At 41.3% G+C, this 14,019-nt stretch overlaps 1 protein-coding gene across 6 annotated transcripts in view; it reads left to right on the top strand.

The window, feature by feature from the left end:
- Positions 1–14,019, top strand: part of mylka (myosin, light chain kinase a) — a 316,681-nt gene that overhangs the window by 167,157 nt on the left and 135,505 nt on the right. The window lies entirely within an intron of this gene.

Below are 14,019 nucleotides of genomic sequence, written 5' to 3'. Positions count from 1 at the left end.
CATTTTGTGTTTTCACTTCCATCTATGGTTTTTTATTTTGTTTCTTGTTCCCTGACCCGGCCAGGGAACAAGAAACAAGGTTTCACCAGGCGTGAATCAGAAGCAGAGGTCAAGGCGCCCAGGTTGGTTAAAAATCGTTCTAATTACTTCATCTGTCACAGGTAAAGTGCCTTAAGTACCTCAATGAGGAACATTTAGCTCTTTAACTGTCATCCCGCTGGAGGTCGGTGGGTTGGAGCCGGCTTCCGAACCCGAGCGGGATTTCCGCGATTTTCGGAGTCCCCACGCCCTCAACGCACCCGCATTAGCCCCCTAAAATCACTGCCCAGGAGTGAAGGGGGGGGTCCGCAGTTAGGAGAGGGAAGCCTAAGATTTCCTTGTGGGGCCCAGAAAAGTACTCCTGCTCCTCCTGTCCCACACAGAAACATAAATGTTTTTTTAAATTACCTTTCTGGGCTTTTTCTGGCCCGGAATCCACTTCCCGACAACTTTGTCTCAGGCCTCAGGTTAATATTGCAGTTGGGCTCCAAAGACATCATCGGAGCCTGATCTACATGTTTAAAGAAGGATCCTGCTGACTTTGGATGGGTATACTTACCGCCTGAAATTTAAAATTGCAGTTGGCCAGTTGAGATGTCCCCAATGCCATATTAACTGTCCTTGCCCGGTTTCCTCCGGGGAAGGGGGTTAACATTCCCTCCACAGAGTTTGTAGAGAAAAGAGAGAGGGTGACCATTGGGTGGAGAACATGACTATACCAAAGCAAGTCAAAAGATAAACTAAGGGTATAAAGAGTAAAGTGGAAAGGGATATAGCGGCATACAAGATGGATTATATTGCCAAGTAAGGTGACTTCAAACACTGAGAGGACAGATAAAAGTTGTACAGCGTGCTGGTCAGGCCACATCTGGAATATTGTGCATTCCAGAACTTACTGGTTATTGTGACATAAAGGGGACATGCAGGATCCAGAACCAGTGCAAATGAGACATTAAGGCAGATCCCTAGACATAAGATCGCAAGATATTTTCGGATGAGGAAGGCTGTTCAAGCCACCTTACTTTATCCATTCAGAATGACCCTAAAATCCCCCCATTGGGCATCCAATTGTTTCTTAAATTATTCCAGAGTTTTCACCATCACTATTCTGCTTGGAAATCTATTCCATATATCATTCTTGATGTGAAGAAGAGCTCCCGGATATTAGTCCTAAATTTGCCTTTTATAGTTTGAGTAGTGTGAGATAATTTTCGGGGTTGAACCTTTTCCGTGCTACCTTGTATACCTCAGCAATATCACTCTCAGACGCCTCCTTTCAAACCTGAAAAACCCAACTTTCTCCAGTCTTTCATAATTCAGACTTCTGACACTAAAGATTAACCTAATGGCTCTTCTCTTCAGTACTTGAATGTCTCCTTGTGTCTCAGTTACCAGAACTGGGGACACTAATAATTTGAGCATGATTTCTTCTGCCTTGTATTCTACTGTTCTAGCTGTGTTGTTCAGCATTCTATTTGCTTTGCTGATTGTTGCTCTGCATTGACTGGACATGTTATGCATCAAGTCTATTCCATCTTAGCTATTTCAACACCATTCATGGAATATGTGTTTTTCCTTCCTTTATGCTGTTCTTTATACTGCATTGAATTTAATCTGCCATTCCTCTGGCCACTTACGTATTCATCCAACTTTGTAATTTCTAAGCTGTTAGAAGGAAGACAATGATGAACAACATGATAAACTGGGAATCTTCAGCCTTAAAAAGTGATGCCTCAAAAGAGACATAACAGAATCGACAGAGAACTCTTAATTGGTACTTTCAGATGTGCTAGGGCAACAGGACAAAAGGGCAACAAAAGGTTAAAGGTTGTGAAAGGCAAATTTAATACAGATGTCAGGAAGCATTTCCGTGCTGGGATAGTGTGATCGGCAGCTGGAATAGGTTGCCAGGAAGGTTTTTGAGGCCAGCACATTGAAATAATTTAATATACAGATGCTGTAACAGGAAGCTGGTAGAGTTAATATTCTCGAAGGATGAGATCAAAAGCCTATCTTATGATTTGAACTATTAACAGCTGATTTTTCAGCCCCCTAGTTTCATCTTTGGGAACTATGGATTAAATATTAATGATATTTCCTTTACCCTTAACGCTTGCTTCACATTTCAATGCTCTATGCATAAATGATTTGATTCTAGAAATATTCTAAATGCCAAAGCTGTAACTTAGCTTCAGTTAGCACCTTAAGGAGACGAGGGAGGAAAGTTGGAGGGCGTTGGTGACGTGCTTAATGCAGCTGTATACTGCAGACTGGGAGATGCGGCTAATATCCCCTGTAGCAGACTGGAAAGAGCCAGTGACAAAGAAGTTAAGGTCTGTGATTTGTGGTGACTTTGACAACTACTGGCAAAACAGGCCCCTCTCGTCCAGCAGGCAGCAGGTTCTGTTGCAGGAGACTCCAGAGCTCTGCAGCACCCTTTGTGGAGGCCTGCAGTTCTTCAGATAGATCCAAGAAAGTGACTCTTGGCCTGTACACCTTGTGTGCTAAGTATGGCTTCCTAGGAACATAGGAACAGGAGTAGGCCATTCAGCCCCTCGTGCCTGCTCCGCCATTTGATAAGATCATGGCTGATCTGTGATCTAACTCCATATACCTGCCTTTGGCCCATATCCCTTAATACCTTTGGTTGCCAAAAAGCTATCTATCTCACATTTAAATTTAGCAATTGAGCTAGTATCAATTGTCGTTTGTGGAAGAGAGTTCCAAACTTCTACAACCCTTTGTGTGTAGAAATGTTTTCTAATCTCGCTCCTGAAAGGTCTGGCTCTAATTTTTAGACTGTGCCCCCTACTCCTAAAATCCCCAACCAGCGGAAATAGTTTCTCTCTATCCACCCTATCCGTTCCCCTTAATATCTTATAAACTTCGATCAGATCACTCCATAACCTTCGAAACTCCAGAGAATACAACCCCAATTTGTGTAATCTCTCCTCGTAACTTAACCCTTGAAGTCCGGGTATCATTCTAGTAAACCTACGCTGCATTCCCTCCAAAGCCAATATGTCCTTCCGAAGGTGCGGTGCCCCGAACTGCTCACAGTACTCCAGGTGCGGTCTAACAGGGTTTTGTATAGCTGCAGCATAACTTCTGCCCCCTTGTACTCTAGTCCTCTAGATATAAAGGCCAACGTTCCCTTTGCCTTCATGATTATTTTCTGCACCTGTTCATGACACTTCAATGATCTATGTACCTGAACCCCTAAGTCCCTTTGGACATCCACTGTTTTTAACTTTTTACCATTTAGAAAGTACCCTGTTCTATCCTTTTTGGATCCAAAGTGGATGACCTCACATTTGAATTCGATTTGCCACAGTTTTGCCCATTCACCTAATCTATCAATATCGCATCGTAATTTTATGTTTACATCGACACTGCTTACAATGCCACCAATCTTTGTGTCATCGGCAAACTTAGATATGAGACTTTCTATGCCTTCATCTAAGTCGTTAATAAATATTGTGAATAATTGAGGCCCCAAGACAGATCCCTGCGGGACTCCACTAGTCACACCCTGCCAATGTGAGTACCTTCCCATTATCCCTACTCTCTGTCGCCTTTCGCTCAGCCAACTTCCTAACCAAGTCCATACTTTTCCCTCGATTCCATGGTGTTCTATCTTAGCTAACAGTCTCTTATGTGGGACCTTATCAAATCCCTTCTGGAAGTCCATATAAATAACATCCATTGACATTCCCCTGACCACTACTTTAGTCACCTCTTCAAAAAATTCAATCAGGTTTGTCAGGCACGACCTACCTTTCACAAATCCATGCTGGCTCTCTCTGATTAACTGAAAATTCTCGAGGTGTTCAGTCACCCTATCCTTAATTATAGACTCCAGCATTTTCCCCACAACAGATGTTAGGCTAACTGGTCTATAATTCCTTGGTTTCCCTCTCTCTCCTTTCTTAAAAAGCGGAGTGACATGTGCAATTTTACAATCTAGAGGGACAGTTCCTGAATCTAGAGAACTTTGAAAGATTATAGTTAGGGCATCCGCAATGTGCTCACCTACTTCCTTTAAAACCCTGGGATGGAAACCATCTGGTCCTGGGGATTTGTCACTCTTTAGTGCTAATATTTTCTTCATTACTGTTGCTTTGCTTATGTTAATTTTATCGAGTCCCTGTCCCCGATTCAATATAAGTTTTCTTGGGATTTCTGGCATGCTATCCTCTTTTTCTACTGTAAATACTGACGCAAAGTAATTGTTCAACATGTCTGCCATTTCCCCATTGTCAATGACAATATCCCCACTTTCAGTTTTTAAGGGGCCAACACTGCTCCTGACCACCCTCTTTTTCCTAATATAACTATAAAAGTTCTTCGTATTGGTTTTGATATCCCTTGCGAGTTTCTTTTGATACTCTCTTTTTGTAGCTCTTACTATCTGTTTTGTATCCCTTTGTTGATCTTTGTATCTTTCCCATTCGCCAGGATCTGTGCCATTTTTTGCCTTTTTGTATGCCCTTTCCTTATGTCTTATACTTACCCTTACCTCTTTAGTTGTCCATGGCTGTTTTTTTTGGCAAGTCGAGTTCTTGCCCCTCAAAGGTATAAACCGATTCTGCATCACGTTAAATGTTTCTTTAAACATTTCCCACTGATCATCAGTCGTTTTAACCATTAACAGATTTGCCCAGTTTACTGTGGACAGTCTCTGTCTCATCCCATTGAAGTCGGCCTTGCCCAAGTCTAGAATTTTAGCAGCTGATTCACTTTTTTCCCTTTCAAACACTACATTGAACTCGATCATGTTATGATCACTATTGAATAGATGTTCACGCACAGTTAAGCCGTTAACTAAATCTGGTTCATTACTAAATCTAGTATGGCTTGCCCCGTTGTTGCCTCTAGGACATACTGCTGTAGAAAACTATCCCGGACACACTCAAGAAATTCACTACCTTTCTGACAGTTGCTAGTCTGCTTTTCCCAATCTATGTGAAAGTTAAAGTCCCCCATTAAGACCACTATGCCTTTTTTACACGCTTGTCTAATCTCTGCATTTATACAATCTAGCACTTCAGAGCTGCTGCCAGGGCTCCTATATAGAACTCCCACTATAGTCTTAGATCCTTTCCTATTTCTCAATTCAACCCATAAGGTCTCTGTTGGCTGCTTACCTCTCGTTATATCCCCCTTTATCATTGAAGTGATTTCATCTCTAAGCATCTCTAAGCTTCCTATGAGCAGCTCCCCTTACCTGCTATCTTCTGATGAGCCCAGCTGGTGCAGGTTGCTAAGGCTGCTGCTGCTCTTCCTCAAATTGTTCCTCTATCCAAATGAAACAAGCAATAACAGCACTCGTGATAAAGCACTGAAAGTTTACTGAGGGTGATAAGTGAAAAGCAAGTGCGAAAGAAGCAGTCTGGAAATTGGAAACTCTCCTGGCAAACCAAACAGCAAAAAGATCTTGTGATCCACTGACCTGTAGCTGAGTGTCCCATTACATACAGCTTCAGTGGCTCTGAGACACCAATTCCAGCAGGTTTTACTGGCAGGTCAGGCACTGGACGGGACTTCCATGATTTTTAGTTAAAATGGCGCTGGGGTCCTAATTGCACCATAGGACCCCGATTCTATTATATTCATAAGGCATCCATCTACCTGTGGTGAGCATCTGCCCCAAATTTAAAAACTGTGCAGTTAAAATGGCAGTGGGAGAGAGCATGCCGGGAACACAGCGGTGAGTGCAGGACCACTATTTTAATCACCTGCCCACCCGAATGCCATGTCATTGTGCATTAACCAGTGCCTACTTATCACGGACAATGCTATAACCAAAATATGTCAATTGTTTGATGGATATGTGGCTCCAAGGGAAGCAAATAACCCCAAATAGTAACTGGCGTTACAAAGTTCCCCAAATCTTGAATAAACCAGTGACAAAGCCAAGTTGACAAAAAAGCAAAATCAATGATTTTCTTGTTTTCTGTGGTCATTCCAAGCTGTCAAGAATCTTGCACCGCTCATGTGCAATTTGACCTATCATGGGCTTTACCCAGCTCATTTAATTTCTTAAAGGAAAGTTCTGCAAATTTTCACTGTGCTCCAAAGGTAATTGCGCCAATCTACCGAACATTGCAACCTACATTATTCCCCTTTGACTGACTGTTTTCCAGAGGAAGATATTTTGATGATACCAGCAGTTCAGGAACCATCATGTTTCATAGGACAATTAGTCTCATAGTTATCACCTTAAGTTCTTTTCGCAAACCTATACCTATGCAGCTGTTCTTCAAGAAAAAATATTTGTGGTGTCCTCCCTGAAATGGGGTAGCACTTGTTGATCTATCCATATTAGATTTATTTTTTCCCAAACTGTTGCCTTAATGGACCATTTCAAAATAGGACCCCTTATCTTGTACACTGTTTTCAATTCCAAGGTGCTTTGCTTTACATTTACCCATATTCATATCCTTCATAGGCATTGTCATAGTTTGGGATTTAAAAAATTTTTTTCATAGAAAGGTTTTGGGGATGAGTTATGTTTTACGGTTGTGTTTTGAAACAAAGTGAATTTGCACAGGTTTAAAAAGTCACAGGCTGCAGTCTTTGAGACAGGGGGAGGCTTTTGAGAGATAAATTGTTGAATTTGGCATGACATTAGGCACCTTGAGCAATCAAACAAAACATCCACACCTATTATATTCTATTGGTGTGAGCCCAGAATGTGAACATACTCTTGGGAAAGGGGATAGTGGGTTTGGTTGACAGGGCTACTTGTGAATCCCTGAATGGGGAAGAAGTTGGAGGCACTGTCTGTTCACTTCCTATGAATGCAGGTGGAGAAAAGGGGCAGTCAGTCAGCCAGCTAGGTCTGGAAAGAGAGCCTGCCCTAGCATAAGGAAGCTCATTCACCTGAAGCCCAGAGCCGGTCAGAATCAAAACTGACCAGCAAACTTGAAGTAAGCCTGCTAGGGATAGTGAAGCATATTTTTATTATTCCCGAATAGGGTTCTGTAGTTAGTTGGATCAAAATGAGATTTTATTACAAGTGTTTCTCCGTATGTTCAATTGCTGTCTGTAAAATAAAGCAGCTTAACGATTCGTATGAGGTGTCGTCTGACTAAAATGTTTTTAGTCCCTCTATTGGAGAAACAGACATGAAGGCACATACATAAAACACAATATCTAATTGAGATCACTAGGAGGTCATATTGTTACACCTCTTGGACTATGCTATTATATAATTTGATATTGGACAGTACAGGACTGCTTTGGGGAGTGCCCAAGAGAATATCTAAGGCAGCTCCGAATTTGTAACAGGCATGCAGTTTGATTTGTATTAAAGATTTTCAGTGAGTGTGCATACAACAATAGAAGCAGAGAGATATAATATATTATGAGTGTTTCTGTATTTCTGTTTTTTTCCTATCTGTCCTGTTGTTTTCATGTAGGCTCCAACAAGACCCTTGACTGTTTTTCTTTAGTTTTCTTCAGGAGATGCCTGATTTGTGATCTACTTTCTCTGCCCTCTACGACTCCACTACTTCTATTTCTTACCTGTGACTGTAAGCTTTGAAGTTTAGCTAAGAGAAAAAGAGAAGAAGCAAATTGAGCTGTTATGATTGTTTAACCTAAGTTAGAGGTGAGTTGGAAAGGAGGATCTGTGAGGTCCAAAATATTTAAAACAATGAGATGCAGTTTCACCCAGCATAACAATGAACCCTTCCACCATTGCAATCTATGAATTTATTCATTAATAGCCCAGGGCAGTCAGAGAAAATCAAAAGCAACCCCAAAGTTGTAGTCAAAATGTTGTTTCCTGCTGTAATACAGTGTCTGTATGTGCCAGATCTCTCTGATCTACTAAAACAAAGACAATTTGTGCTTATAATAATACATATAACTTTAAAGCTGTTTTTCTTAATCAAAATGACAAAATTCTTTTTTAAGTAAGCATACACCATTGCGCAGAGCCCTGCCTCACCACAGCGACCTGTACATATGATGGACTATATAAGTTAAACTGAAGAACTAGCCCTCATCCCTGGTCCTGAGATACCCGACCCCTGTTCTCCCTCCACCCCTCCCGTGACCCCCGATCTCCAATCCTGAGATCCCCTCCCCCTCCCCCTCCACCTCATGCCAGCGTTCCCCCCCGCGATAACATCCCCCCAGTCAACAAATCAAGATTTAATGACGTTTATATTCTGCCATTGCGTTTAACTCCCACAAATAACTCACTTTCATGAAATATATAGGAAGACAGTTATTCCAAATATTCTAGCTAGTGATGGTAATCTTGTTGTAATAAAAGTTTAATAATAGTATTTCAATGTCAGTATATTCACCCAGTGAAGTGTTAGTCAGCAATCTGTCGAGTTTGGGGTCCATTTTTATGTATTTTATACTTGTTAGAATAAAATTGATACAAGGGGACAATTTACACTCTAAGTTCAGCATCAGTCTACAGCAATTTCCCATTCTCACCAATACTAAACTTACAATGTAAATCCGGATCAGGAATTGACCTGACTCTGGAGCAAAGTGGAGTAAGACTGCTTGGAGGGGTAATGCATGGAGTGTAAATCCTAGTGTTGCGTCAAACCTGCTTTGCAACGTGTGCAAGGCCATCCCGGGCACTTTTATATACCTACCTTATTTCAATTATAATAGGTAGAGAGCAAGGATTCTCCCGGCCACTCTCGAAACATTTAAATTTCTATTTGTTGGAAGAGAACTCAGGATAATTAAAAGTTCAGGCCTGGCAGGAGCCCAGCAATGTAAATAGGGTTCTGCTTGACTGGAACCTAAACTGCAGATACTGCTCACACCAGTAGCTGCAGTGCAATGTACCCTTAGTTGAATCCATGTGACGTGCTTTAATTTTCACCAGATATACATTTTCTAAAACGTTTCAGTTCACTATTGAAAGAAAAATTAAGACTGGCCGTTGAAACCCAGTAAACATCTTGAATTTTGTATTAAATAATAAATATTTTTTTGTCTACTGATCACAAGATAAATTACATAGTTGTTGCTATCATTTAGGCTTGTTCCCTCTTACTTTGAGTTTTATGCTAATATAAATACATCTGTTCCATTCTCTTCAAAAACCTTCCTCTCCTATAGTTCAGTTGTACTTTATGTGGAACATGTCCTGTGCAGTTTTTAAATTCACTCCTCACTCTCAGCAACATGAAATTAATTGAATGCTAAGTTAGATGGCACAGTAAATAGTGTAGATGGGAGTAGAAAGTTGTAAAGGGACATTGATAGATTAAGTGAGTGGGCAAAATTGTGGCAGATGGAGTTCAATGTGGGAAAGTATGAGGTTTTCCGCTTTGGACCGAAGAAAGAAAGATCAGAGTATTTTCTAAATGGTGAGAAGCTAGGAACTGTGGATGAGCAGGGAGATTATGGGGTTCAATTACAGAAATCACTAAAGGCTAGTGGACAGGTACAAAAAAATAATTAAAAAGGCGAATGGAATGTTGGCCTTTACCTCAAAAGGGCTGGAATACAAAGGGGTGGAAGTTATGTTACAGCTGTACAGAGCTCTGGTTAGACCCCATCTGGAGTACTGCATTCAGTTCAAGGCACCGCACCTCAGGAAGGATATATTGGCCTTTGAGGGGATGCAGTGCAGATTCACCAGAATGATACTGGGGCTAAAAGGGTTAAATTATGAGGACAGGTTCCATAGACTAGACTAGTATTCCTTTGAATATAGAAGTTTAAGGGGTGATCTAATTGAAGTGTTTCAGATGATTAAAGGATTTGATAGGGTAGATAGAGAGAAACTATTTCCTCTGGTGGGAAAGCCTAGAACAAGGGGCATAACTTTAAAATTAGAGCTAGGCTGTTCAGGGATGATGCCAGAAAGCACTTCTTCACACAAAGGATAGTAAACATCTGGAACTCTCTCCCCCAAAAAGCTGTTGAATAGATGGTTAATTGAAAATTTCAAAACTGAGATTGCTAGATTTTTGTTAGGCAAGGGTATTAAGGATTACGGAACACAGGTGGATAAATGGAGGTGAGATATAGATCAGCCATGATCTAATTGAATGGCGGAACAGGCTTGAGGAGCTGAATGGCCTGCGCCTTTTCCTATGTTCCTTAGTTTCCCTTATCATCTTTATTTGCCTCAGAGCAGTCTGATTTCTCTCCATTCCAGTGATAAAGTCTTCCAGGGTGTATTTAATTTACAGACTGACCCTCCTCCACAAATTTAGTGCAGCCTGAATATTTCACCCAAACACAGTTCTGAATTGACAGTTACTTTCAAAAATAACTTGAAAATTTGTTAGTTTGACCTGCTTTAGTTCCTTAAATTCCTTTGCTTTAGGCACCATCAGGAAGCTTTCCCTGTTAGTTCAGGTCACATGAAACTGTTTGTTATTAACAATAGAGCCTGCCAAAAGTAAATCGGACAGATCCGCTATTCAGTGCAAGAATATTTTAAAAGTTTATGGCAGTTCACAGACTTGGATGACTTGGTTGAACTCTTCAGGCAGACATTATGAATAGCAGATGGCCCTGTATTTAGATATAAACAAGAATACAAAAATGGATTACAACCACACAACTCAAATGCTGTGAGTTTGAGCTATGAGTGAGAATTTTGGAGACGGGTGGGGGGAGGGGTGGTTAAAATTCAACTTTGGTAGGGGAGCAAAATGGGCAATAGCAGAAGTCAGTGGAAAGAACACGAGAACATAAGAAATAGGAGCAGGAGTAGGCCATAAGGCCCCTCGAGCCTGCTCCACCATTCAATAAGATTATGGCTGATCTCGACCTCAACTCCACTTTCCAGCCTGATCCCCATATCCCTTGATTCCCCTAGAGTCCCAAAATCTATCTATCTCAGCCTTGAATATACTCAATGACTCAGCACCCACAGCCCTGTGGGGTAGAGAATTCCAAAGATTCACAACCCCGAGTGAAGAAATTCCTCCTCATCTCAGTCTTAAATGACCGACCCCTTATCCTGAGACTATGCCCCTTAGTTCTAGACTCTCTAGCCTGGGGAAACAACCATTCAGCATCTACCCTGTCAAGCCCCCTCAGAATCTTGTATGTTTCAATGAGATCACCTTTCATTCTTCTAAACTCCAGAGAGTATAGGCCCATTCTGCTCAATCTCTCCTCAAAGGACAACCCTCTCATCCCAGGAATCAAACTAGTGAACCTTTGTTGCTCTGCCTCTAAGGCAAGTATATCCTTCCTTAGATAAGGAGATCAAGACTGAACACAGTTCTCCAGGTGAAGTTTCATCAAAGCCCTGTACAATTGTTGTAAGACTTCCTGACTCTTGTACTCCTACCCCCTTGCAATAAAGGCCAACATGCCATTTGCCTTCCTAATTGCTTGCGGTTCCCGCATGCTAACTTTTTGTGTTTCTTATAAGAGGACACCCAAATCTCTCTGAACACAAACATTTAATAGTTTCTCATCATTTAAAAAATATTCTGTTTTTCTATTCTTCCTACCAAAGTGAATAACCTCACATTTCCCTACATTATGCTCCATCTGCCACCTTCTTGCCCACTCACGTAACCTGCTTATATCACTTTGCAGCCTCTTTGTGTCCTCCTCACAGCTTACTTTCCCACCTAGCTTTGTACCGTCAGCAAACTTGAATACATTGCACTTGATCCCTTCATCTAAGTCATTAATATAGATTGTAAATAGCTGAGGCCCAAGCACTGATCCTTGCGGCATCTCACTAGTTACAGCCTGCCAACCTGAAAATGACCCGTTTATCTCTACTGTCTGTTTTCTGTCCGTTAACCAATCCTCTATCCCTGCTAATATGTTACCCCAAACCCCATGAGCCCTTACCTTGTGTAACAACCGTTTATGTGGCACCTTATCAAATGCCTTTTGAAAATCTGAATATACTACATCCACTGGTTCCCCTTTATCTACCCTGCTAGTTACATCCTCAAAAAACTCTAATAAATTTGTCAAACACGATTTCCCTTTCATAAAACCATGTTAACTCTGCCTAATCATATTATGATTTTCTAGGTGACCTGTTACCACTTCCTTAATAATGGATTCCAGCATTTTCCCTACTACTGATGTCAGGCTAACTGGCCTGTAATTCCCTGTTTTTTCCCTCCCTCCTTTCTTGAATAACGGGGTTACATTTGCTACTTTCCAATCCGCTGGGCCCGTTCTAGAATCCAAGGAATTTTTGAAGATAATAACCAATGCATCCACTATCTCTGCAGCCACCTCTTTTATAACCCTAGGATGTAGGCCGTCAGGTGCAGGGGATTTATCGGCTTTTAGTCCCATTAGTTTCTCCAGTACTTTTTCTCTACTGATATTAATTACTTTAAGTTCCTCACCCTCATTAGCGCCTAGGTTCCCCACTATTTCTGCTATTTTGTGTCATCTACTGTGAAGACAGATACAAAATATTTGTTTAACGTCTCTGCCATTTTCTTATTCCCCATTATAATTTCTCCTGTCTCAGCCTCTAAGGGACCAACGTTTACTTTTGCTCCTCTCTTCCATTTTACATACTTGTAGAAGCTCTTACAATTCATTTTTATATTTGTTGGTAGTTTACTTTCATAGTCTATTTTCTCCCTTTTAATCAACTTTTTGGTCGTCCTTTGCTGGTTTCTAAAACTCTCCCAATCCTCAGGCTTACTACTCTTCTTGGCAACATTATAGGCCTCTTCTTTTAATCTAATACTATCCTTAACTTCTTTAGTTCGCCACGGATGAATCACTTTTCCCATGGAGTTTTTATTTCTCAATGGAATGTATATTCATTGAGAATGTTGAAAATCAAGAAACAAAGTAAGAATCTAGACATTACTTATAGAGAAATGGTTTTCCAGTTCAAGGACGTGTGGCTGGAAAGTGAAGACATCAAGACAATGAAGGTCTTTGCCATTTAATCTTAAGGGACATATTTCTGGAGATAATTCCAGATGATTTAAGAATCTGGTTACATGACCAGGATTGTAAAACTCTCAAGCGGCTGCATACGACCTGATCGTTTTATGGCCTCGCATGCGCAGGTAAGCTGCTGCATGAATGAGAGGCCAGATGCCGTCCCACATATAAACCACTCAGCAAGTTACCTGCTGGACCCAGCCTAGGCGAGGCTGGAGTGGAGCAACTAAGCAGAAGTCAGAGATCTGAAGACAATGGAATCAGGTGTTTTAAATGTGGTGAGGTAGGTCACAAGGCGAACCACTGGTGGTCTCTTCGAAATCCTGTGATGCAAACCAAGAGACCTCGTACGCTCATAAGGTGTGAGATGGCCAGGTATGTAATGACGGCCGATGAAGTCAGATTGACGCTTTACCGTCACTTAGTCAACATGACCGGGACACACGTAAGGGGGTCGCAAGCCACTGACTTCTGACAATAATACATGGTAGCCTGGTGAGGTAAAGGGCAAAGTTGCCCACATTCTAGGGCAACGAATGATCACAGAAGTACCTCGAGGTCCATGTGCAGAAATCACTGAAAGCCAGTGGACAGGTACAAAAAATAATTTTAAAAGGCTAACGTAATGTTGGCCTTTATCTGAAGGGGACTGGAATACAAAGGGGTAGAAGTTATTCTACGGTTATATAAAGCTCTGGTTAGAGCCCATCTGGAATACTGTGTTCAGTTCTGGACACCGCACCTCAAAAGGATATATTGGCCTTGGAGGGGTTGCAGCGCAGATTCAGCAGAATGATACCGGGGCTAAAAGAGTTAAATTATGAGAACAGTTTGCAAAGAATAGGCTTGTATTCCCTTGAGTATAGAATAGAAGATTAAGTTGAGGTGTTTAAGATGATTAAAGGATTTGATAGGGTGGATAGAAGGGAACTATTTCCTCTGGTGGGGGAGTCAGAACAAGAGGGCATAACCTTAAAATTAGAGCTAGACATTTCAGGGGTGATGTTGAAGCCAGGTCAATTGAAAATTTCAAAACTGTGATTGATAGATTTTTGTTAGGCAAGGGTATTAAGGGTTACGGAACCAAGA

This window comes from Heptranchias perlo, chromosome 7, assembly GCF_035084215.1.
Source record: "Heptranchias perlo isolate sHepPer1 chromosome 7, sHepPer1.hap1, whole genome shotgun sequence".
NCBI lineage: Eukaryota > Metazoa > Chordata > Chondrichthyes > Hexanchiformes > Hexanchidae > Heptranchias > Heptranchias perlo.
This window is presented reverse-complemented; position numbering and strand designations above follow the sequence as displayed.